Here is a 26,697-nt window from a genome sequence, read left to right as displayed (position 1 = left end):
TTTTTTTTTCAGACGTTTCTTACAAAACAACCCAGAGGTTTGTAGAGGTGGAAGGACACCTATATTTAAAAATGGATTAGAGTGACACTAAACAATCATGGGCATCTGTGAGAGCGTGTAAAGAGAATAGAGCAATTAGTGTTCTCTGCTAAGTGTGTTCAGCTGCCCTCTGATGTTGCATGAGCTGCAGTTTGATAAGATATGTTTCTTGGAGAAATCATCTGATAATGCTCACCATGTGAGATTGGTAACAGTATCAGTAAAGACTCAGTGATTGGCTATGGCTCAATTTGAGAGAAAAACTGTGAATACACATGTATCATTTGATTGAACCTTATTCTCCATCACTGTTTAGACTGTTGCTATGCAAATTATCTGATGTTAATTTTATACATGTACAGTATGTCTTTTTTTTTTTTTTTACTGTGCTGATAATGATAGTCAGTATAACCGACAATTAACTACCATTTAGGGAATAAATAAAGCTTATTTAATAACTTTCAAGTGGGCTTTATGTTAATAAGTAGTGATGTTTCACTAAACAATTAGCAGGGATAATTTATAGTTCAGCAGCACTCTTTTTCCCCCTTTAATAGACAAATCTGAATAGATTTCATATCTGCTTTCTACAGTAATAGGGTGAACCCTTGGGTAAATGCTATTCTTATTTAATCTGTATTTCTTGAATTCTTCAATGGTGCTATCAAAAGAAAGCAGGGATCAAATGAAATTAACCAGGGCTGTCCTCTGACCCAGACAAGTGACAAGCGCTTGGGTGTTATCAATTTGTTTCCCACTCTGGACAGTGCTATGCATCATGGTATGACTACTAATTCAAATCCTGAAGTATCAAAACCCTGGTCCAGTACCTGTAACTTGGATGACTTTTACTTGAATAAAGTTTTTTGACATGAACTTAAAACAGGTGTATTATCTATTTCATGGTAAAATATGCATATCATTGGCACCTATTTACTTTCTCTGTAGGAGGCACACTGAGCGTGATCATCACTAGACATCAGTACTAGTGCAATCTGTTTTCTATGCCGCTTATCCTACAGGGTCACAGCGAACCTGGAGTCTATCCCAGGAAGCATGGGGCACAAGGCAGGGTTCACCCTGGACAGGGTGCCAATCCATTTCAGGGTACGATCACATACACATTCACACAACCATTCATACACTATGGACACTTCGGACAGACCAATCAGGAATCAAACTCCCAACCTTGGAGGTGTGAGGCGAACATACTAACCACTAAGCCACTGTGTGCCCAGTACTGGTCTTGCAACACAAATGAAACCAACTGTGGCATACATGATTACTGCATCTCAGTGATAATATAGAGCGTGCTGAGTGTCATTTTTGTCAAATGACATTAAAATTGAGACAAAACACAACACATTTCTGTTTCAGAACATCACGACAATAATATTTCCCACTCAAAACAGTAATTCCTACTTGTAATTATTATAACTCCAGTTACTGTTTGCACCTTGAATATGGAAGATAAACATGTACCTGTCGTTTTTTCATGTATGGTCATATCTAACCTCGTATTAAATAAAAGAATGACGAGACGTTATAAGAGACGTTAATAAGAAAAATAAAGCTTGGCAGGATGTAGCAGAGATCGTTGGTGGTTGTATGTAGGTAGTACAATTAGATTTCCTTGCTAATGTGTCAGTGAAGCTAGTTCGAAATCTAGCTAATAGCTAGTAAAACAGCCAATTTTCACACTGATTACCATGCTGCTTAATTAGCTTTAGAAGCTATATATATACTATACTTATTACAACATTACTATTCTTACAAACAGATAAACACTGAACAGTGCATGCCCTGCCACTACACATGCACAATAGACAATCTGCATGCGCCACAAATAACTTATTGCTTTCTGGACTGACCATAAGGTTATTTCTTGGGAAAGAGTAACAAAATTCAACATAAGTTCTTAGTTATAGTACAGGTGAATTGGCAATGGAAATAGCTGCAAAATGTAGAATCACTGATTTGTGGACTGCTAGTAGTGGACTACTGGAATATCTAGTGGGAAAGCACCATTATTATTCTACTTCATGTAGGCTATGAGGCGCAAGCATTCAGACGAGTCACATCCACACTAGCATGAGAAATGAGTAGGTGGTAAAGAGAACTGGGAACAATTTGATGGACTGAGAGTCAAAGAGAATAAGAAATGGGAAAGAGGAAGCAGGTACATGAAGAAGAAGAAGAGGAGGAGAAAAGAGAATGGAAGGAACAGATCTCGCAATGTACGTGATGTATCTCAGTAGATCCAGCAGAACTATTCTGTGCATCTGCAAGAAATGTAAGATATTTATTTGAAATTATCAAGAGTGCAATAATTCCACACCCATGGGAATCAAGCAAGGACAGATTAATAGGCAGATCCTTTTTTTGAAGTGTGACAGGATTATCAGAAGAAATTTCACTACTTGACTTCATTTTTCATAAAATGAACACAATCTGAGGTAATCCACCTCAGAATCTTTAAAATCCCATATTGAATGACCTTGTTGATTGATAAGTGAAAAGGAGACTGTATAAATGCATAATTTATGACACACCAACTTTAAAATTGAATATGTACATGGCTTAATAGTAATATTATATGTAACTAGTTCATTTCCATAAGTTCATTTGGTGCAGAAGTGTACTGTACTGTATTGATCACCTTCCTTGTTCAAGATCCCTTTTTATCATGTATAAATTTTCCACTTTAGCACGACCAAAGCAGCCCCAGACCATCACCTTTCCACCACCATGCTCAAGCACTCCTGCAGCATCTTTTAATTTTTTCTGCATCTCACAAATGTTCATCTTTGTGTTCCAAACACCACATACTTAGATTTGTCTGTCCATAAACATTTTTCCAATCATCCAATGTCTGTGTTCTTTGGTCCATCTTAATATCTTCCTTTTATTGGCCAGCCTCAGATATGGCTTTTTCTTTGCAATGCTGCCTAGAAGGCCAGTGTCCTGGAGTCACCTCTTGACAGTTGACATTGAGACTGGTGTTTTGCAGGTACCATTCAATGAAGCCAGTTGAGCACCTGTAAGACGTCCGTTTCTCGAACTAGAGACTCGAACTAGATGCGTTTGTCCTCTTGTTCAGTTGTGCTCCGGGAACTCCAACTTCTCTTTCCATCCTCGCGACCTCATTATACGTGATATAAGCTAATTCATAAAACTACATATATTCATTAACATTTAACAGTAACTGAGGAACGCTACCAAATGTATTAAAGTAAAAGTACATTTCTGTACTTTTCTGGTGATATTGAACATTTGGGTGTAAGATCTGGGTGTAATTGTATGTCAGTTGTAGCTTGATTGTATATTTGTATTGTAATGTCAACTGTGTTCTCTCGATTACAAATTTCTCCTAATTGAGACAATAAAGGCTCTTTAATGTTTTATTTTCAATGAAAAAAATGTGCTACCTGAAGTAATATGTACGTATACAAATACACGTACTTTATATGATAAAATTACTGTATAATCTCTTCTTAAAATGATGTAATTTCTACCTTCTCTGGTTTATATTTCTGGTTTCTCAGGTTAATATTCATAATATTCAACTGCATTTACATACTATTTCGTTATTTAAATGTGAACTCTGTTGGCAGTCATACTAAGTGATGTGCTCTCGTTTGCCATGTGATTGCATCATTTGTGACTAGTGCTTATAGTACTCCTAAGTACTAGCATATACAGTAGCCCTCATGTTTATTCTCTCTCTTTCTCTCTCTCTGTTCTTCCTACACCAATCTTGCACTTGTTTCTGGTCAATTGGTGGAATGTTCTGTGGAACAATATGAGACAAATATAGCCACATACTTGGATTGTCATGAACGAAAGAAAAAAAATCGAGTAAAAAAAAAAAGTGAGTAAGTGTTAAAGCAGCACAGGTCATAATCAGATGATACCACCCTGGGGTCTCTGGTGACCGATATCTCTCAGTGCTTACTAACAACTAAAAGCGACATCGCAAATTTGATATACCTTTTGAAACTACTAACTCAAACTACTAAACCCCATAAATCAGACTAAGGAAATTCAAACCAAAAAATGCATCAGGGAGCATTAAAATGAAGTCCCAGCCTGCTGTCACTGTGCATGCTTTATATGAGTAATGAGATTCTCCAAACAAGGGAAGCACTTGCAGACGGGCAGTGAGTCTGGGAGGAATAATGATCATGCCAAGATTCCCAGAGTATAAGTCCTCCTGCAGAGTCAGGGACAAAAAAAAAATTAGTTTCACTGAACTTTTCTTCAGGCTCTGACATCTTATGAAAATAAAAACTCAAGGACTCAAGGACTAACTTCCTGAATTAGACCCAAGATCTATCTACCAGTCTTGCTGCTATGTCTTTCAACATAGTGAGGGGATGTTAACCTTGTAAGCTGACTATCTACCTACAAAGCCAATTGAGTGTGTCTAAAGACTGAAGAGGAGAAGTGTAACATCTATAAAAGTGGGTATAAAAAAAGGTATAAAAGAAAAAGCAAAGTAGATACTATAGGCAGGAAAAAGACAAAACTGGCTTTCAGACCGCCTACAGATATCGCTGACTGACTGAGATAGAGGACAAATGATTGGGCTAGTAAGAACTAAGACATCAATATAAAGTTTCATTTTTGGCATCCACATCAGGATATTTGCTGTTTATAAATGTGTTAAGACAGAACCAAGGACCAAGCACAACAGCCAGCACTAATGGTGGTAAGAAAAATGCGTAGAATGATATGAAGAAGTGATGTTCAGGCTGATTTCTTTCTAGTCCAGACTGTAAATTCATGCAAACTACTGTATCAGGGAAAATATACAGAGTGATTTAGTGCCTGCTTGATTTGATCTTTATTTGGGCTGATATTTTTCAGCCTATTTTGCTGAAACATCAATAACACATCATCAGGTGCATGTGAAATACAGTTGCAGATGTAATGAATATGAACAAGATGGATTATTTACTCAATCGTCCATTTTTTAAATTATTATTATTATTATTTACCCAAAATCCGTGTTTATCTCCATGCTGATTGGACAGTGCACTCGTCCTACCTGGATGCATGGCTTCTCCATATGATGATTGGGGCATCTCTCAAAGGGGACTGAACCTCAGTAGCCTAATTCATAACAGTTTTACAAAACTATTACAGCTTGTTGTTTGTAAACTTAATAATTGGTAAATATTCTAATTCAATTGTAAGTATAATATTAATTTTTGCATTCATTTTGGAGCTCTTTTGCTTATTTATTTATAGGTCTAGCTCTCAGTACCTTCTTTAGTGAAAATTAGCTAGCTAGTTAGAAGCTTAGCTGTTTTTTTAGCATGCTATGGCAGACACTCCTAATTTTGTTCACCTGATTTTGATGCTATTACTTATGAGAAGAGACTTCAAATTAAAACAGGAGCCCGGACCAACAGATTAAACAAATAAAACAGAACACAAACAGATATATAGATATATACTTCAATAACAGGCACCTGTGCTTCCAGTATTTTAAAAACCACCAACCACCACTGGTCCAGAGCAAGGACACATTTGTATGGCTCTGAATTTGATAAACATATGAAGAAGATATAAATGAATTATTTCGGTGTGATTAGCAATGAGAAACGAGTAATAAAGCGACTGGTGAGTGTAATTGTTGAGCTATTCATAGATATTAGATTTTAGCCAGCACATCTAATATCATAGCCAGTACTCATTTCTGATATACAATATGAATTTATTTTTATAGCGCCTTTCTACACACTCAAAGTCGCTTTACAATTGAAAAGCACAAATAACACGGCATTTACACAAAACAGTCAGAGTTAAGAGTCACAGAAACATTGGGAAAAGAGATAGAGTTCAAAAGTGAAGGGGCTACAGTGCAGAAAGCCCTATCACCGAGTGAGGACAGCTTGTAATGTGGAATGAATAGTAAGTCAGAATCAGATGACCTGAGAGAGCATGATGGAGCGTAGGGATGGACGAGATCAGCAATGTATAAGGGGGCTAGACCACGTAAGGCTTTGAAAGTAATAAGGAGAACTTTATTACATTTACATTACATTTATTCACTTAGCAGACGCTTTTATCCAAAGCGACTTACAAATGAGAAAGATACAAGCAAAACTTTATATTGGATATGATATGAGGCAGGTAACAAGTGTAACCTGCGCAAGATAGGAGTGATGTGTGATGATTTCTTAGAATGACAGAGAACTCTGGCTGCTGAATTCTGGATGTATTGCAATTTATTGATTGTTTTAGTGGGAAGGAAAGAAAAGAGAGCATTGCAATAATCAAGCTGAGAACTGATGAAGGCATGGACAAGGGTTTCGGCATGTTTGGTATTAAAAATGGGGCGAAGTCTAGCAATATTGTGAAGATGATAAAAAAGCTGTTTTTATGAGATAGGAGATGTGTGAGGAACACCTTGAGAAATAGAAACAGTGATGGATTAAATTGATGGATGGAAATGAAGTGCTGATGACCAAAGAGGTAAGAAATGAACCAACATAAAACCAATGCCAGAAATTCCAACAGCAGAAAGCCATAAGTAATAAGTATACTACGTGAGGTAGTATCAAAACCAGAACAAATGTCTAAGAGGACTAGGCACCATGAGTGGCACCAGAGTCAAAGTCAGAGGCCATCAAAATGTAATTTGAAACTCTGACTAGTGCAGTCTCAGTGCTGTGAAGTGGACGGAAGCCAGACGGAAAGCATTCAAAGAGATTATAATATCTTAAGTAGGAGAGAAGCTGAGAAGCAACCATTACTTCTCTATTACCTTAGCCAAGAAAGACAGATGAGAAACAGGGCAGCAGTTTTGAAGATCTGAGGGGTCCAAGCTAGGCTTTTTTAAAATGGAATGACAGCAGCAGTTTTGAGTTCTAAAGGGACAAATACAGTACTAAATGTTCTATTGATGAGGTGGGAAATAGGCACTGAGATAACAGGCAGGCAAAACTTAAGTAAGGCAGTGGGGGCAGGATCAAGCTGACAGGAAGCAGAATTAGAGTTACCAATTAACTCAGAAACAGCAGATGGAGTAGTGGGAATGAAATCAGTAAAGGTACCTATCTGGCTATGAGTGAGTTGAGGAAAAGAGTTTGTAAATAGAAACAAGCTTATATTGAAAGGAGTTAAGGAATGACTGACAGAGTTCAGAAGAGGCAGAAATTAGCGGGGCAGGAGAATTAATGAGGTTTATTAACAGTAGAGAAAAGTGTTTTGGGTCTAGAAGACATTATTAAAGGGGGCAGTGGAGGCTTGGTGGTGAAGATTCTGGGTTACTGATCAGAAGGTTGCAGGTTCAAGCCTCAGCGCTGCCAAGCTGCCACTGTTGGGTCCTTGAGCAAGGCCCTTAACCCTCTCTGCTCCAGGGGTACTGTATCATGGCTGACCCTGTGCTCTGACCCCAACTTCCTAACATGCTGGGGTATGCAAAGAAAAGAATTTCACTGTGCATATATATATGATCAATAAAGACTCATTATTATTAATCAGAGCAGAAAAGTAGTATGAGCATGCATCATTTAGTGCAGATTTATATGCTTGTATATGATCACGGTCTTACTGTTCATCCAAGTGAACAGTAAGACCGGTTTTCCTGTAAAGATGCACAAGGCGTCGTCCCGCAGCTTTAAGAGCACGCAGTTCCTGTGTGTATCGGGGAGGAGTGAGTGGACGGGACATATCTACACTTAAGTGGGGCATGTACATCAAGTGTCTTAGAAATAGATTTATTATAATCAGTGATGATGTCATTTGGACAGGATAGTTGCATGACATCTTTAGGAATTGATTGTTGCAGTGACGCAGAGAAGGATACAGGATTAATGGAGGAAACATTAAGAAAAGAAGTCAAAGATTTTACAGCACATATGAAAAGAGGAATTTTTCACAACTCAATTCCAGAAATAAGTCATCAGACAGTCCGATCTGAGATCCAGATACAGCGACATTGTTTACACCATAAGTCCATATCAAATCTAAGATATGGCCACGTGTGTTAGCTGGAAAATCAACATGTTGTACAAGGTTGAAACATTTAAACAAAGATCAAAGTTCATGGGCAGCTGCAGAATCAGTATTAACATGTATATTGAAATCACCAAGTAATAACACAGATGGACACATGGCATAGGTAAGAGTTAACAGCTCAATACGATCATTAAATAAACTCAATAGAGGGTTAAGAGGCCGATACACAAGCACAACAATCAGTGACGATGGACCAATAACTTTAACAACACAATATTCAGAGATGGTAATGTCATGAAGAACACATTTATTTGAAATAAGGACATTTTTGTTGACAGTTAAAGCTAGGTGTCAGAAATGGGCAAAAATAGCAGTAAGCCTCTCAGGGCTAAGCAAAAGCTACTTTTGGTTTGGTATTTAAAGGTTTATTTAGTACTCGCAGGCTTAAATCGAACTGACTGGTATGACCAAAGTAACTCAAGCCAGACCGACTGACTAGGGTCAGCTTTACAAGCCCAAATACCATTTTTTAACATTATGTCAGCTTCTATCAGCATCATCTAACAAGCTTGTGCCTCCAACAGACCTCAATAGACCTGGGAAAGCTGAGGAATGGAAACAATTACTTCAGCTCTGCACTTAATCTTCATCTGATAAAGCCAGGACACAGGTGGACAGTGAAAAAGCACCCACTTATTTCTATTTCAGGTTCAGAGAGGAAAGCAAACAGAGAGCATGCCGAGGACTACTTTCCAAGGGCCGGATCATTTGCAACAGAAGAGCCGAAGCCACCACACATTTAGGAGAATGGAAATGAAGGAAGGAAGTTAGTTTCTCAGTGATGACCCTCCGTCACGAACACCAGCTGTACTTCCAAATGCTATCTGCTTTCATCATATTGAGGGATTTAAAGTGTCTAATGGAAGACAATAGTCTTTGAGATCCTTCACAAACTCAGTGCTGCAGAAGCATTAACAATAATTTCACATCTATGGTTGTTTAGCACCATTTTGAAATTGTGAAAGTTCTCGCATATGTTTCGGAAAAAAAGAAACCTTTATGTATATGGAACACATCAATCATAATAGAACAAATTAACTGAGGTGAATCTGTATTAATTTTCTATCTGATCTAAACAAATTCATATCTATTGAATTATTTAAAGGGAAGAATAATCGCCATGTTAAGTCCAGTAACTTTTCAAATATTTGATTTCGGTTATTTAAACACACACTTGCCAGAGGATTGTTTACCTTTTTGTTCTGTCACCTTGTTTTGAACCAGTGAACAACAGCTTTATGAGTATGTTTTCAGCCGTGGCCTTTCCCACACATTGCTCAGCAAATATATTTGCTTTGTGGTTTGTTTAATTATGTACATTTGTGCATGCGTGTTATGTGCAAACCAAAAGTATTACTCTGTTCCTGACTCAGGCAAACGGACACATAGGTGAGAAAACACCTTAAGACTTGTCAATACTCAAGCAATGCTAATGAAAGCTCATGAGATAAATGTAAGTCACTCTTACACATTTAAGGGCATCTGCCAAATACTATAAAAAGTATATGTAATAGTGTTGGGCCAGAAGATGCAAAGGATTCTTCTGATGTTCTTTGCATGGAATGTTGACAGCTTGGTCAGGTCACCTTCTGTCATTCTCCAGCAGAAAGAACACAGCTCTAATATATTTTGAGCTGTATTGTGTGGACTCTCATGTGATGTTCAGCATTTGAAAGACGTGGCTTGTTTTGTTGAGACAGCTTTTGATGTCACTGCCTGCCCCTCCATCATTTCTAAGACTGTTGCCCAGGTAGGTGAATTCTTCAGGATAGGTTAACCCCATCGACTTGGATAAGTGAGGGACTTGGGATGTTCAATGTCATCACCTCTGTTTTCTGTTTCTTGATCATCAAGCCCAGCTGCTGTGAAAATATGTTGAGTATAGATGTTTTCTCTTGCATGTGCTGGTGAGCATGAGAGAGCAGTGCCAGATCATCTGCAAAGGCAAGGACTTCCAGTGTTGTAACTGGAGTCCATCTTATGCCTCTTGGCTGGTTCCCAGTTGTTTGTCTCATCGGCCAGTCAACGGCCATGTTGAATAGCAGTGCTGACATCGCGCACTCTTGTCTTACACCTGTATTGACTTCAAAACTGTAATCAATGCTTCCTATTGTGCATGTAAAGTAGGCATAGAAAACAGTGATCATGCTGACCAATTGCTGAGGGATCCCATAGGCTAGAATAATACACTAAAGGCTGTTTCTATGGCTGCTGTCAAAAGCTTTTTCAAAATCCACAAAAGTTGATGTATAATTGTCTGTCACATCTGTATAGCAAATTTCTAGAAACTCAAAGCGTTTTACATGGTATTGGGGGGGGGGGGGTGTCTCCTCAACCACCACTATGTGTAGCATCCACCTGGATGATGTGATAGCAGTCATAGTGCGCCAGAATGCACACCACACACCAGCTATTAGTAGAGAGGAGAGTGTGATGTAGCCAGTTCAGAGATGGGTATTATTAGGGGGCCATGATAGAGAAGGGCCAATAGGGGAATTTCACCAGGACACTGGGGTATATATAGCCCTACTCTTTTACGATAAGTGTCCAGGGATTTTAAATGACCACAGAGAGTCAGGACCTCTAGAGCAAATATGCATCCTCTGTTCTTTCGGAGTCCAGATTGTCCTTTTCTGAGTTATTTGTTGACTGCCTCCGAGATTCGCTGAATAATTATCTCAGGATTTTGATTGGGATAGACAGAAGAGTGATTCCTCACCAGTTGTTACAGTTGTTCAGGCCTTTCTTTGGAATCTTTATAAGGACACCTTTTGTCTAGTCATCTGGAATTTTCTTTCCCTCCCAAATGATTGTAAAAAGTGGCTGTAGTGCTTGTGCTGCCACCCCTAGATCTGTCTTGAAAAGTTCTGCATTGAGGCTGTCTTGTCCTTTCTCTTGTCCATTTACTATCAAGGTTAATCTCTGCTGAATGGATGTCAGCTTCAGCTGTTGGTGGTGATCTGTTTAGTACTTTGCTGAAGTCTTCTGCACAGTGCTTGTTGTCCTTTCTCTGTGATGAGGGTTCTCCCTTGTTTATCCATGATTGGCACTTCTGCACTTCTGTTGTTCTTCCCACATGCAGTCTTTGTAATCTTGTAAACCTTTTTCTGATCCCCCATTTGCAGCCTCCTCTGCCAAGCTAGCAAGATTTTCTGTGTATGCTCTTGTTTGCTCTTGCCATCTTCTTCACAGTTCGATTTGCTTCGCTGTACTGTAGCTTGTATCTTTCCTTAAATCATTCTGATTTAGTCTCCATAACTTACTTCTTAGTTTTCTCCTGTCTTCGATGGCCCTCCAGGTGTTTAGTGTGATTCACTCCTTTCTTTTCTGTTGTTTCATTCCTAAGCATGTTTAAATCGCTTCAGTGTATATTCTTTGGATCTGTTCCCACTGGGTGTTGATGCCATTTTGATCTGGTTGTATGAGGCTATCCTGATCTGCAAGAGCTTGGAACTTGTTTTTAGCTCTACAAAAAAGCATTCTTGACCTAGGGTTCATGCAGTTTGGTCACATCGATCCATTTGTGTCCCAATGTTTTCTGATCTGTTCTTTGTAGCTTCAACTTGAGCATGGCCGTGACAAGGTGGTGGTCACTGCCAACATCAGCTCCCCTCATTACTCTGACATTCAAAAGAGACCTTCTCCAGGTGCCACTGATGGTGATGTGGTCGATCTGGTTCTTGTCTCTTCTATTTGGGGAACACCAGGTTATCCTGTGGTTGTCTTGTTGTGTAAATTGAGTTCGTCCTTGGTTTCTTGGTCACTGTCGTTCGTGGGGGCATAGCACTGGATGATGGTAAGTTTTATGTGCCTTCCTTTCATTCTGATTTTCATGAATCTGCTGTTAATAGGTTTCCATTCTATTAGACTCTTCTAAGTTCCTTTCTTTAGGACGATGGCTACTCCCTCCTGGTGCTGGTTGTCAATTCTTCCTGAATAAGTCTCTCCAGTAGTGGTCTAATGTCTACCTGATCCTATTCATCAACTCTCACTAACTCCTAGCATGTGTAGATTATCTCACCTCATTTCGGGTTATTATCTGGGCCAGCTTGTCAGTTTTATACATAGTTCTTACATTCTAGAACCCTATCCTAGTCTTACATTTCATGCTCAGGACTTCCGTCTCAGGGTCATTGAGACACTCAAGCCCCCCAACCACAGCAAGGTGGTGATCCATCGTGTACCTGTTAGACATTTGGTCTACGACGGGAAAAGCTCAGCTAAAATTAGCTAAACATTACATTCTGACAGGACTCACAAGTGTCTCATTCTTTTGGTAAAATTTATACTAAATGCTGTTCCTCACATTTGCATAAATTTGGTTCAGATTATGCAGGAAATGTAAAATGTAAAATTAATAATGGACTAATCAGTGAAAACTGGTTGTTGAGTTACATATTATGTGGTCAGCTTTGTACTAGTGCCATTGGCATTTAGCAAAGCAAGCTACATACATTCACCAGAGGCACCAAATCTCTGCTGCATGTTTCCAAGCTTTATTACTATTTTTTCATAACGTCTTTATACAAATTTAATGAGATGTTGTATAGAACTGTATAAGATGAAACCATGATTGTATGTTTTTTCTCTTCTTTCATTTTCAGCCATCAATCTACCGCTTAACCACATCAAATTTGCACTGAATTGAGAAAATCTCAATTTAAACATCACTTGCTGCCATCACCAAAATCTTGCTCCGTGTCCTACGTATGTAGAAAATTAATGGTTGACTGTCACATTGTCACTTACTAATGTGAACATAGGGTAAGGTTTTCCCCACTTGTATTGGATTTTAGCTTATAATTCTCTGCTTGTGATGTTGACTAAAAGTCTCAGTTATGGACAAGTAAACAGATTTTTAATAGTTAGTTCATTTGGAATTTGCAGTCAGGATGAATTCCTTTGGATTGACAAAAAAAATGCCTGTAAACACAGCCATTGTTGCAGGTGAAAAGCAGAAATAATGAGCATAATCAAAATTGTTGCTGGAGCTAAAGATACAAACACACACACGCACACACACACACGGACTGCCTAATTAATATTCAATGTTTATGGCTTTTCAGTGAGAAGCTTATTGCAATTGGAAGTGCACAAGGTCTGAATGTCGAGAGTTGCAGAGTGTGTATGTGTGAGCTTGACTGAGAAAGTGCTATGTCAATTAGACGTAATCTATCACTCTCGTTCTCTTTCTCTCAGGCTGTTACATAAGCTATACACTTCTTCTGCTACCTGCCAGCTTATGCAGCACAGTACTCAGCCCAAATGGTGTGTATCTGTCTGTTTGAATGTGCACTTAAGCGGAGGCTTAATGCAGGTGCAAAGCCATGGTGCTAATCTTACACAATGACATAAACGCTATATTCATTTAACTAGAACGGAGCATGTGGCAAGTCCAGCATACCTCACAGCCTGAAGAACAGTTTATTTAACAACTAATGGTTTAATTAAGAGAAATAATGAAATGGATTTAACTGGGGTTGCTTCTTAGTAATGGCCAGAAAAGCAGTTTCTGTGGAGTGTGCAGGTTTAAAGCCAGACTGGTTAGGACCTTGGAGGTTATTCTGGGTATGATAGAGAGATGGTGTTGATTGTTGACAGCGCATTCAAGGATTTTAGAAAGAAAGGAGAAAAGTGATACCGGTCAGTAGTTGATTATCTCTGAGTGGGATGAGAATAGATGAAGTTGGTACATAACCAGATGCCATGGAGTCAAAACTGATAGAAGAGATGAAGTGAGGAGGTCTTGTGAGATGAACTGGAGCATTGGGGAAGGGATAGGATCCATCCATCCATTTTCCATACCGCTTATCCTAGACAGGGTCGCAGGGAGCCTGGATGCTATCCCAGGGAACTTTGTTACAAAGTTGGGCTCATCCTTAACAGGGTGCCAACCCATCGCAGGGCACAATCACACACCTACAGAGATGCCAATCAGCCTGCAACACATGTCTTTGAACTGTGGGAGGAAACCAGAGTACCTGGCGGAAACCCCCACAGCACTGGGAAAACATACAAACAGGGTACCCCCAACACTGGAGGTGTGAGGCCAGCTATTCCCAAGATAGGCTCCAGATCCACCACAGACGTGACCACAACAAAGCTCTTACTGAAGATGAATGAATAAAACTTAAACAGTGTTGGCACATTCCAGAATTGCCTGTTAATGACAGTATACATTCATAGGTCAATATTTTTTAGGGTTACTGTAGTGAATTATGTAGAACCATCTGTGCGTTATGTGAATTTACTGATTTCATCTTCAAATATATTTAGTATTTAAATGTATAGAATCTGAATGGTAAATATGTTTTAGTATAAACATATTTGAACATAAGTTAGTGTTTATTTTACTTTGGAAATCTTTTGGAGCTATGCTGTTTACAACATATTGTTTGATTTAGTTTCCAAATATCAAATGGTGTGGGCTGGTGTGACCACATCTGGAATCAAGAGATTTGCCTGGAGACCACATGTGTGTTTCTGAGGCAGGAGAGGAAAATGCATTGCCAAATGAAACCACAACTTGACCCTAATCTCTCTATTTTTCCATGACTATTCAAAGTGCCCACTGAGATTATTTTCCATGTGAAGATGATAACATGCCTCTGAAAGAAAAGGGGGAAAATACTTATTATTATTATGAGACTAACACAGAAGGCATGTACGCTAAAACATAAAGCATCTCTTTCTTGTAATATACACTCACCATCCACTTTATTAGGAACTGTCATATCACAGCAAACCAGTGACTTCATTTCCTATACTGCACGGCGGCCTACAAACATGGCCGCCATGGACTGCAATTCCCAGACAATTCACACACACACACACACACACACACAACACTTATTCTAATCACACACACACCTGCAACCAATCTCACGCACACTCACAACCACAGTATAAAAGAGGCTTTGTGAACATTTAGACTTTGCGAAGTATTACATGAGATTTCCATATACCAAGCGTTTGTTATCGGTTAATGTGGTATTGTTTGGATCTCATTCTCACCCTCGTTCTTGATTCTGGTTTTACCTCAGTCATACCTGTTTGCCAGTTGTCTGACCCTTTTCCTGTTTTTTCACAACGTTATTGTCTGATGTTTTGGATTTGTCTGCCTGCCTCTCTTTAAGAAAAACTCTTATCTGCACTTTCGTCCATCCTATTGTCCTTTATGTTTATTACGTGACAGGAACACCTGTACACCTGCACAGTCATGCAGTTTTCCAATCAGTCAATCATGTGACAGCAGAACAATGCATAAAATCATGCACATACAGGTCAAGAGCTTCAGTTAATCTTCACATCAAACCTCAGATTGGGAAAAATGGCATAATTTTCCTCTGACTCCTCTTATCAACAAGGTGTATTCACCCACAGAACTGTCGCTCACTCAGGGACTGCGTTTACATGGACAGGAATAATCGAATTATTGACCTTATACTGAATAAGACAATATTGTGATTAAGGTGTTTACATGAGTAGCGTTTAGAATATTCCTGTCATGTTCCTGTTTTACATGTTACAGAACATAGATCGATTAACGGCACAGGTCATTACATCCCCACGCCATGCAGTCCGATGTTCCCTCCAGAATTTCACGCATCAACATACAGTTGGTCTTCGTTATGGTACCGCATACGATTTTGGGTGTTTTTATTTTGAATTTTTACGAACTCTTCAAGTGCAGTAAATTATTTGTCATGCTGTACATGTAAATAGACGACTGCTTGAAGCCGTGGGCTGCGTCCCAAACCGCATACTTACCTACTATATAATAGCTGGTATACATGTATATCGCCTACTATACAATAGGTAAGTATGCGGTTTGGGACGCAGCCGTGCTCTCTTGTTTACCGTTAAACGGTTGAGCGCTGCCGTGTGTGTACGTGTCCTTTCACAAAATGCGTTGTAAACTCCCACACGACGTTAATAGTGTGATTAAGGTGTTTACATGTCTGTAATGCACTTCCATAATGCGACTAAAACAGGAATACTCCACATTCGATTTATGTTTACTTCGAGTATGACTTTAATTGGATTAAGGTCATCAATAATCTCTGTTTACATGCTAGTTTCTTAATCAGAGTATCATCTTAATCAGGTTAATATCTAATTATTGTTGTCCATGTAAACATATTGAATGTTTTTTTTTTTCACATCATTCTGTAAACTCTAAAGACTGTTATATGTGAAAATCCCAGAAAATCAGCAATTTCTGAAATATGATAACTAGGACAAACTTGTTCTACAGGCGTTCCACAATATTAAATGTGAATATAAATGGATAAAATGTGTGTGTTTTTCAATTTGAAAAAAAGGTCAGCATTGACAATTTGCTGTGGTATAAGCAAAGGAATGAAACACTATTTCAGCACTATTTGCACACCACCAAGGTTTATATTCCTTATACTGTACGTTATATGGGATGTGGGGTGTATAATTATAAATAGATAAAAATCTTTGCAAAATTTCCCATGTTGACACCAGCATTCACACACACACACACACACACACACACACACACACAGTTACAACTGTATTGAGGTGAATATTTCATTCTGAGAAGAATGCATGTTGGCAGTTTTGAAGTCAGTGTTTCATTTTGCTAGAATATCTGAAGACTTGTGTGTAAAGTTTTGGGAAATGAGGTACTGCAAAAGAAACACTCTTTCCTGCAATGTGTTTGGGTCACTGAGAACATCATCAGGGCCGTGGTGTTGTGTAATTACCTTACTAGGCTGAATAATCCCCAAGTAAACAGAAAGAGCTGTAAATGACACCCCCTTAAGGTCTCATCTAAAAAGTCCACAGTATTTTTGACTCGACTTTCAGATCAGCCATTCTGCTCAACACAGTTACAGCCATTATGCCACGTTGCTTGTGCTCCTATGTATTACTTGGCACTCTATTGCCTTTTCCCAAAATCACAAATTCAGATTTATGGAAATGTGTTGTGCAGTTCATTATCATATTTGACAACTGGGCCATTAGCATATTTGGTATTCAATTGATTTGTGTGTTTTGGAGGCAGAGTTTCATCTTGAGAAAAGCGAACATGAGGTCAGTGTTTGCTTTTGCCCGACAGAGATGTGTCTTAGTGTACTGAGTTTGAGTTTTGTTTATACATGTTTTAAAGTTTTAAAAGTAAAACAAAAGTGTAATGATATGTTTCAGCAAGAAATCAGACCCTGGCTATAATGTAACTGACTTTTTGTCACCAGTTCCTCTGATACATTCATTCATTTATATGCAGTAATTTTATGGCTTTATCCTGGACAGAGTCGTGGTGGGAGACTTCACCCCAAATAGGACACCAGTCCATCGCAGGGCACACACACATTCACACACTCATTTACACTCAGGGGCAGTTTAGAGTAGGCTGACTGCATACATGCGTGTTTTTTGACAGTGGGAGGAAACCAGGAAACCCACGCAAATACAGGGAGAACATGCGGAATTTGTAACACACAGACAGTAACCCCATGTCACAACCCTGGAGCTATGAGGCAGCAATGCTACCCACTGTGCCTCATGCTGCCACAGTTCCTCTGATATACAGTATGAAAAAAATAGACGTCACTGAGGGTAAATCTAAATATCTGTTCAATGCTGACATCAAATATCATGGTTAAGGGCCAAAACCAGTCCCTCACAGCTCAACAAAACAGATTGAAAGAAGCAGCATGAAATAAATGATGTTAAGTCATTTAAGTATTAAGATGTTAAGTATTCAGTGATTCATTGAATTCAAGGGTATGTCATTTTCTTATGATGTTGAAGTGTCCAAGAATATTATATTATAGAATATTATAATATTATATTATAATATAATTATAATAATATAATATAATATAATTATATTATATTATATTTCAATAGCATCTGGAACACCACCTTTAACCTTTTCACCAATAAATTATTTATACACATATACAGACTTTTTTTTTTTTACTTTAAATTGCATGATATTGTATATGAATTTTGATTCTGTCTAAATATCAAATATTAAAAAGTAAAAGGACTGTCCTTGAGTAAATAAATCTTTGAATGTCAATAATCTTTGACATTCAGGTCTAAATATGTAATAATAATAATAATAATAATAATAATAATTCCTCATCTGAAAAACTGTGTTGGTTTTACAGTATAGTGTCCAGGATATTTATACAAAAAAATACTAGGGCATTAGAACCTAGACAAACCACAGGGTGAGCACCCCCTGCTGACCTCACAAATACCACTTCCAGCAGTAACCTTAGTTTATAATAATAATATATTAATATATATTAATATATATATTATATATGCAAAAAAAAAGAAACGTCTTCTCACATTCAACTGCTTTTATTTCCAGCAAATTTCGTAATGTGTAAATATTTGTATTAACATAAGACTGAGACATAAACTGAACGAGTTTCACAGACATTTGATGAACGGAAATGGAATAATGAGTCCCTGAACAAAGGGGGTTCAATATTAAAAGTAACAGTCAGTATCTGGTGGCCTCGAGCTGCTTTACGTACTACAGTGCATCTCATCCTCATGGACTGCACCAGATTTGTCAGTTCTTGCTGTGAGATGTTTCTCCACTCTTCCACCAAGACATTTGCAAGTTCTCAATCACGTCCGGGGGGACACACACGGTTATATGTAATTTTCCACTGCAAGGACGATCAGCTGTCCTTCCTGTCTACCTGTAGCACCGTCTTAGGCGTCTTACATTACAGACATTGCAGTTTATTGCTCTGAACACATCTGCAGTCCTCATGCCTCCCTGCAGCAGGCCTATGGCATGTTCATGCAGGTGAGCAGGAACCCTACACAAATTGTACCTTTTAAGGTAAAATTGGCCGTCACTGGGATGATACCCTTAAGGGGACCTTTTTGTACCTCTACTTAGAGGAACAAAATTGTACGTTATAACTTTTTACCATTTAAGAGGCAATTTTGAACCTCAAGGACCAATTGTGCACACTGCAAAGAAGGCACAACCTTGTACCTTAATAAAAGGTACAATTTTGGATGCTTAGGGTACCACCCCAGTGACAGGGCCATTGTGACCCTTTGGGTGGCAAAAAAAAAAAATACCTTAAAGGCATTGGCTTACAGGTATGCGATTTTATTTATAAACCTTATTTTACAAAGAGAATTACTTGAAGTTCATGATTTTTACGATACCTTGTTGGAGACAAGCATGGACGAACATGACTGGAGTACGAGGATCAGGTGCAAGATGAAACATGGAAGACAGCAGTAGGTCAGGCGATCGGGCGAACAATCCAGACTGGACTAGGCAGGGAAACGTAATCCAAATACCGTAGAATTCCGAAACACAGATAAAGGCTTGGTGAACATCAGAGGCTGCTGAGCGTTTACTTCGCGAGGCGCTGAAATTAACAAGGCCTTTTATAACCTATGATGAAGCACAGGTGTTAGCACTCAGTACTCCGGCAAACTTGAGCGCGTGCATGGCCAGGAAGTGTAGTTCTCATCGTCCATGTTTGTAGTTGGCACTGCATTCTGGCAACTGTAGTTGCGAGTTCACCGCAACGTGACAAAGCCCCCCCCCAAAGGGCTCACTCCGGGAGCGGAATCCTTCCGAGGCCTCCCTCTCCACTGTGGTCTCGGTTTAGCTGGGTGAGCGGCATGGAAGTTCCTGCGCAGGTTTGGGTCCAGAATGTCCTGGGACTGGATCCAGCACTGCTTCTCTGAGCCATACCCCTCCTAGTCCACCAGATGCTCGAGTTCACCTTTCCTACGTCTGGAGTTTAGGATGTTGTGGACACGGTAGGCTGGGCGGCCTTCAATCTCTAGCGGTTCCGGTGGGGAGTCGCCTGGGACCGCTGTGGCCAAGGGACCCGGTATCACTGGCTTAAGGAGAGAGACATGGAATTACGGGCAATGCAGCTGTGCTTGGGCAAGTCCAGGTGGTACGTGACCTCGTTAATTTGTTTCTGGATTCAAAAGGGGCCAATATACCTGGGGGTAAGTTTCCTGCCCAGGAGTGGCTGTTTTAGGTCTCTCGTGGAAAGCCACACCCTGTCCATAGGTTGGTAGTTGGGATGATCCCTCCGGCAACGGTCCACCTTTTGTTTGGCGGTGTGGGAGGCCTGCACCAAATGTTGATGTGCACGTTCCCAGACCTGCTCACTCCAGTGGAACCATTCATCCACCGCTGGCGAGTCGGTGGGGTTGGCGTTCCAGGGAAATAAAGGCGGCTGGTAGCCCAAGACACACTGGAAGGGGGTGAGCTGCTTTGCAGAGTGTCACAGGGAGTTCTGTGCGTACTCCAACCACGGGAGGAATTGGCCCCAGTCCTCCGGGCTGGTGGCACAAAAGATTCGGTGGAATCTAGCGACTTCTTGGTTAGCTTGTTCTACCTGTCCGTTGGCCTGGGGGTGGTAACCGGAGGTGAGATTAACAGTGACACCCATCTTCTCCATGAAGCTGGCTCAAGACGCGAATTGCGGCCCCCTGTCACTCACGATGTCTTCTGGGATACCGAAGTATCTGAACACCTGTTGGAATAGCAGACAGGGTGGCGGGCAGAGGAATGAGGTGCAGGAAGTCTGCTAGCCAGGGTCTGGTACCGCCCCCTCACTCCCACTCCACCATAGCCCATGCCAGGGCATGTCCGGTGAGTAGCTCCATGAAGTGCTTGATTTTACGGAGTTCTGGTATGTCAGGGTAGCTCTCAAAAAACAGCAAGCACTGTAGCAGGAAACCCTTACATCGTTCCGGCTCTCGAGCATATCTCTCTGGTGTAGGTAGACGCGGAAAGTGCGCAGGCGACGCGGCTGGAATGTTTGCAGCCGGCGCTGGTTGAGCATACGCTGGCGCTAGAGGCAGAATGTACGTGGGAGGAGGTGGCGGTGTCGCGGTCGGAAGTATGAAAGGGCACAGGCACGACAGTTGCCTGGTTAAACGCGATATCTGGTCCTGCTGTACAGCTCTCTCTCGATTCTGCTCTAGGATGTGGCGTTGCCAATCTGGGGCATCCGCTGCCTCCATTGTAGGCGAAGTAATCTGTTGCGATACCTTGTTGGAGGCAAGCGCGGATGAACAGGACTAGAGTGCGAGGATCAGGCGGAAGACGAAAAACGGAAGACAGCAGTAGGTCAGGCAATCGGGCGAGCAATCCAGACTGGGCTAGGCAGGGAAACGTAATCCAAATACAGGAGATAAATCCAAAAACCGTAGAATTCCGAAACACAGATAAAGGCTTGGTGAATGTCAGAGGTAAGGCTGCTGAGCGTTTATTTCTCGAGGCGCTAAAGTTAACGAGGACTTTTATAACCTATGATGAAGCACAGGTGTTAGCACTCAGTACTCCGGCCTAACTTGAGAGCGTGCATGGCCAGGAAGTGTAGTTCTTGTCGGCCATGTTTGTAGTTGGCACTGCATTCTGGGAAATGTAGTTGCGAGTTCGCCACGACATGACAATGATATCACATCTTGCAACAGCAGGTGCGAGTCAGCAGACAATTAGCAGTTCAATGCATATAAAAACGTCATTAATACAGACATCACTCAACAGCAAATATACTCAGTATAAAGCAGTCATTTAAAATTGGCAAACAGTAAAACGTTTTAAAACTTAAATGGACTACAATAAATTGTTTGTCTATACTGTACAGTCATTACAAATTCAGTCGGACAAATGAAAATAGAACAAAATACTGTTTAACATTGACTTACACCTTAGTAAACAGGCTACATCAATAATTAGTACTGCACATTTTGGGCTCACACAGTATAAGGAAGTTTTGTCTTCAGCAAGAAAGTGCTAATAAATAATTTATCATCAACACTGTATCTAGTGCCTGGTAATCAACCTCCTCACCTGGCGAGAGGACAGTTCATTCATCCTTACATTTCACACAGTATGAATAATAATGATAACAAAAGGACGCTGGAATTAACAGCTTGCCAGACAATACACCGCCTGTGTCAATGTTAAGAATGTACTTAATCTGAAAAGAAAAAAAAACAGAACTTCTTCTGCATGCAGATGACACACAGTGAACAGATCTTTAACATAATATTTATCATTAATCACTACTTCTGTTACATTGTACTTCTTATTTGCACTTACTGAATGCTGTAGAGCCAACGCTACAGATCTAAATGGTGTGCTAACACAACATCCAACAACTTTCTCATATTCCCCCAACATTTTAACAGAAAATTACGAACATTGTCTATGTTGGTGTCGGTTACTTCAAGTGGATGAAATGTTAATAAAATTTCTACAAGTGCTAGCGACCTGTTTGAAATATGGATGTTTGTCTTCAAACCTCAAACACCGCAAAGAACATAAAGGCCCATAGCATAACATCAAATGAGAGTAATGGATTAAATAATGACATTTTGAAGTAAGAACATGCCCAAATGCTTCAACTGTACTTGACAAAATCTCAGAAACTAAGAGATCAAGAGTGGGAAGCCATTCTTTTTTCACAACTGGTTCCATTACAATGGCAGAAATTCCATGACAAAGTAAGTAGAAACAAACACCATTTCTGTGAGGCAGATCCTACTACACTACAGTTGTGTAGAAGTTTTTCAGAAAGAGGAACAGGCACATTTTTCCTATCATTCTGTCCAAAAGTCATTTTTCTCAGCTCTTCCTTAAACTTGTATGGATATTATTTTCTCTCTGTGAGCTTTACTTAAAACAAGACACAACACTGAAGGAACAACACCCTCTAAAAAGTTGGAAGTGACGTTGTGACATCAAAGTAATCCAGTTTGTCAATTGGACAGCCTCCTGTAACAACATAGATGGCTTTATTTTGCTTTACACACTCTAAGTGGTAAGATTCATTAAAACATCTCTTAATGAGTGGCCATGCAGTGCCTACAAATTCTCCCAACATTAAATGACATGCTGAATCCACCTATTAAGTAAGAGGAAAGGTTATCAGCAGAGATAACTACAACAGCTACTTGAACATTTTTTTTTCCAACGCATCAACAAGTACATTACTTCCTTCTGAAAGCTTTTTAAGGTGCTCCATGGCTTCAGAATTTCATCTAATCCAAATTGTTTTGCATGTTTATAGTGGACAAGTAAAGCTAAATGAATATGTTTTAACTGAGAGCAATAATTTGTACCAATATTTCCAATGGTATATTAAATTTCACACAGTTTGTGCTTGTTACGTTTAGACCACAGGGGATTACAAACTTCAAATTCATAAATATGTTTCCGTAGGGCTTGTGGTTTTCCTGCAAATAATTTGTGGTTTTTGAAATGACGTCTATCTCGATAATCAGTTAGAACAAGTTAATATTTTTCTCTGTTCAGCTCAGTTTTTGTATTTGGTCCCAAATGTCCTCATGAGAACAATACTTCCTTAATAACTCACAAATAGGAACGTAAGAGAAACTTCCAGTCTTGTTACCACTAGAGTCTCTTAATGTATACTGGACAGGTTCAGTCATCTCAAATTCTGATTTATGAAGCTCTTTGAACATGTGTGGAGACCTAAAAAGTCTTGAGGCTACTGGAAAAACGTCCGGGGACTGTAGCACTTCTTGAAGTTCTGGACATGCAGCAAGATCAAAGATCATTTTTTTTATGATATGCAAGAAAAGCATTATAGTTCTCCTTGAAAAAACTAAACAAGAAATTAACATCATCCAAAATATCTTGCTACACTGACTGAGGCATGTGATTTTTTTCTCTGCATTTCAGAGCAAAGGCAAAAAGTTTCTCTCAAAATTGCTGCAAGAGTGTTTGGGGGGGGGGGGGGGGGGGGGGGGGGCAACAACATCATTAGGACATTCTTCCTCAACTTCCTCTAGCAGATGTTGAGAATCATCAGTCATAGACCACTGCAACACAGTGTGTTTATGTTTTCAGTAAACATGACATCTAAAGGACTTTGAAAATGTTCTCTGACACTCATTAAGACCACAAGTTATTGACAAATTTGAGTTATGTGCATGAATGAGACCAATGTGCTGGATTAATTTGACAATCGTGAATGTTCTCCGAGAGCATTTAGGATTCATTTTTGGCAGATATTACTACAAGAGGCTAATTACTCTGGTAAATGGAATAGGTAGAAGCTTGTCACCATCCACAGTAAGTTTCAAAACATACTGCTGAAGAAACATCAGAGTGTTCTTCAAATGAGATGGAAATGTCACATTGAAGACGAAATAAGCACAAAATGCAGCAAGAGCCCCTTTATCCAGACCATTAGCTCAGCGGATCTCTATCCCATCAACTCTGATGACTGCAGAGACTTTTATTGTTAACACAGTTTTCCAGTCAGTGACTTCTGGTACTTGAACAGTTGGAAATGGTGATGATGGTTCATTCTAAATGACAGAACACAAATCAGATTTGATCTCAGTCAGATTTTCACAGCAGATGACTTAACTGATGGACAGAACAGAAATACTCTACATGCATGAAGTGATCAGTTTAAGATAATTATTATTCACCCCATTTCTATGTGGACACAGTAAATACAGTTTAAACATACAAGTCATAGATAGAACTATATGCGCACCTCCCCAAGCACAATGAAATGTTTGAGTTTCTCCCTGAACAAGGCTGGCAACATCAAAAGAGCTGCTCTGAAATCAATACCTAAAACATAAGTTATGACATACGTATAAATATGTAGGAATCCATCCAAAGCTAGAATTGGTTAGGCTTAATAAAGAGGAGAAATTTTTTGAGTCAATTACCAAGGTGGTCTTCACAGAGAGATTCTTCTCTAGGCTCTTTGTGCAGCTTTGCTAAAAGAGATTTCCCTTGAGCAAGACGTAGCACACTGGATGCTATGTTTCCAAAATATTCTTGAAAATGGAGGCATAGGTTAACAGATTTATACAGGAAACTTGAATAGAAAGTAGTTGCCATGAATAGACTTTATTTTATGCAAAGTACACAGTCTTATCCATCACGGGATAGTAAGCATACCTAATAATCTCTCCCTCTCTTTACCTACCTCTCCTTCTCTTCTTCCTTCGAGCCAACCATGATTCTATGGAGATGGAGATATCCAACATAGAACTGGATGGGTTCCCTTCTGAGTCAGGTTCCTTTCAAGGTTTCTTCCTCTTAAAACATCTTAGGGAGTTTTTCCTTGCCACCGTCGCCACTCAGTGGCTTGCTCAGTTGGGATAAATTCACACCTTTAATATCTGTATACCATGTTGATATTTCTGTAAAGCTGCTTTGAGACAATGTCTATTGTAAAAAGCACTATACAAATAAAATTGAATTGAATTGAATTGAATTGAATGCCAGTGATTCTGACCCTTTCTGCTCTCCAGACCTGCCTGATCCATCTCGATACCCTACCTGTGGATGGCGCTCTAATCACTTGGAGACTATAGCCTGGAGATTGATTAAGATGGTACCACTTGAAGTACCATGGAAATGGTTTTGGACCTGGACATTCTCGCTGGGGTTGCTGGGACTACGGTTGCTGCTGTGGCCTTGGGACTGCAATTACCACATGCAGTTTTGCATTCAGGTCTCCTTTAGTGAACAGTGGACTAGTTCAACAAACAGACTTCATATTAAAACCATAATGAACTTTCCTTTACTTTCACACTATCTGTTGTTACCCAGATGAGGACGGGTTCCCTTCTGAGTCTGGTTCCTCTCAAGGTTTCTTCCTCATTTCATCTTAGGGAGTTTTCCCTCACCACCGTCGCCACCAGTTTGTTCAATAGGGATAAATTCACACAGCTTGTGTTTATAAGTTTCTGTAAAGCTACAATGAGTCCATTGTTAAAAGTGCTATACAAATAAAATTGAATTGAATTCATCAGCCAAAGGTGTCTGCTCAAATTTAAACTTGCGTTTCAGAGACATGTGCCATGTGTGCTATTCAAAATAACATTTGGGCAAAAAACAAATTTACACAAATCACAAATTGCATGAACAGAACCAAGAATAGGACATTAAGAGTAAACTGTCTACTCACATATCCATTGCCCTCTTTGTCCTTTAAAAAGGGCTCAGGGCCTTAGCCACTCAACCATACTCTTCATTAGACATCAAAAGGAAACTTAGGAACTTCAAATGTTGCAGAAAAAGTTGTTGATGGGCTGATATTGCCATGGTAAAAAAGAGAAAGTAATAATTAGGCATTGCAACCTTACAGGTATTCGAGGTCTACTGATTGATTGGTTTTGCCGATAGCTGATTGCTGGAACTATCGGTTATCTGCCATAATCCACACCAATAGTTTTTTCTGGTCACATCCATTAAGGGCGAAGCTGAGAAAGGTTTTGACACGTGAGGCTACACTATGCACGGAGCGGGATACTTCAGTTTGGATGTATTGTCTTTTATTTACGTTAATGTTTATTAACATAGTTAATATACAGTACTGTGCAAAAGTTTCAGGCAGGTGTGAAAAAATGCTGTAACGCAAGAATGCTTTCAGAATAGAAATGTTAATAGTTTATACTTATCAATTAACAAAATGTAAAGTGAGTGAACAAAAGAAAAATCTTCATCAAATCAATATTTGGTGTGACCATCCTTTGCCTTCAAAACAGCATCAATTCTTCTAGGTACACATGCATTAAGCCAGGGATTTTGAAGGCATATAGTAAGGTGTATGATTAAAACAGTTATACCAA

This window comes from Ictalurus punctatus, chromosome 14 (genome assembly GCF_001660625.3).
Source record: "Ictalurus punctatus breed USDA103 chromosome 14, Coco_2.0, whole genome shotgun sequence".
Taxonomy (NCBI): domain Eukaryota; kingdom Metazoa; phylum Chordata; class Actinopteri; order Siluriformes; family Ictaluridae; genus Ictalurus; species Ictalurus punctatus.
The sequence above is the reverse complement of the archived record's forward strand: the minus strand, read 5'-3'. Positions refer to the sequence as shown.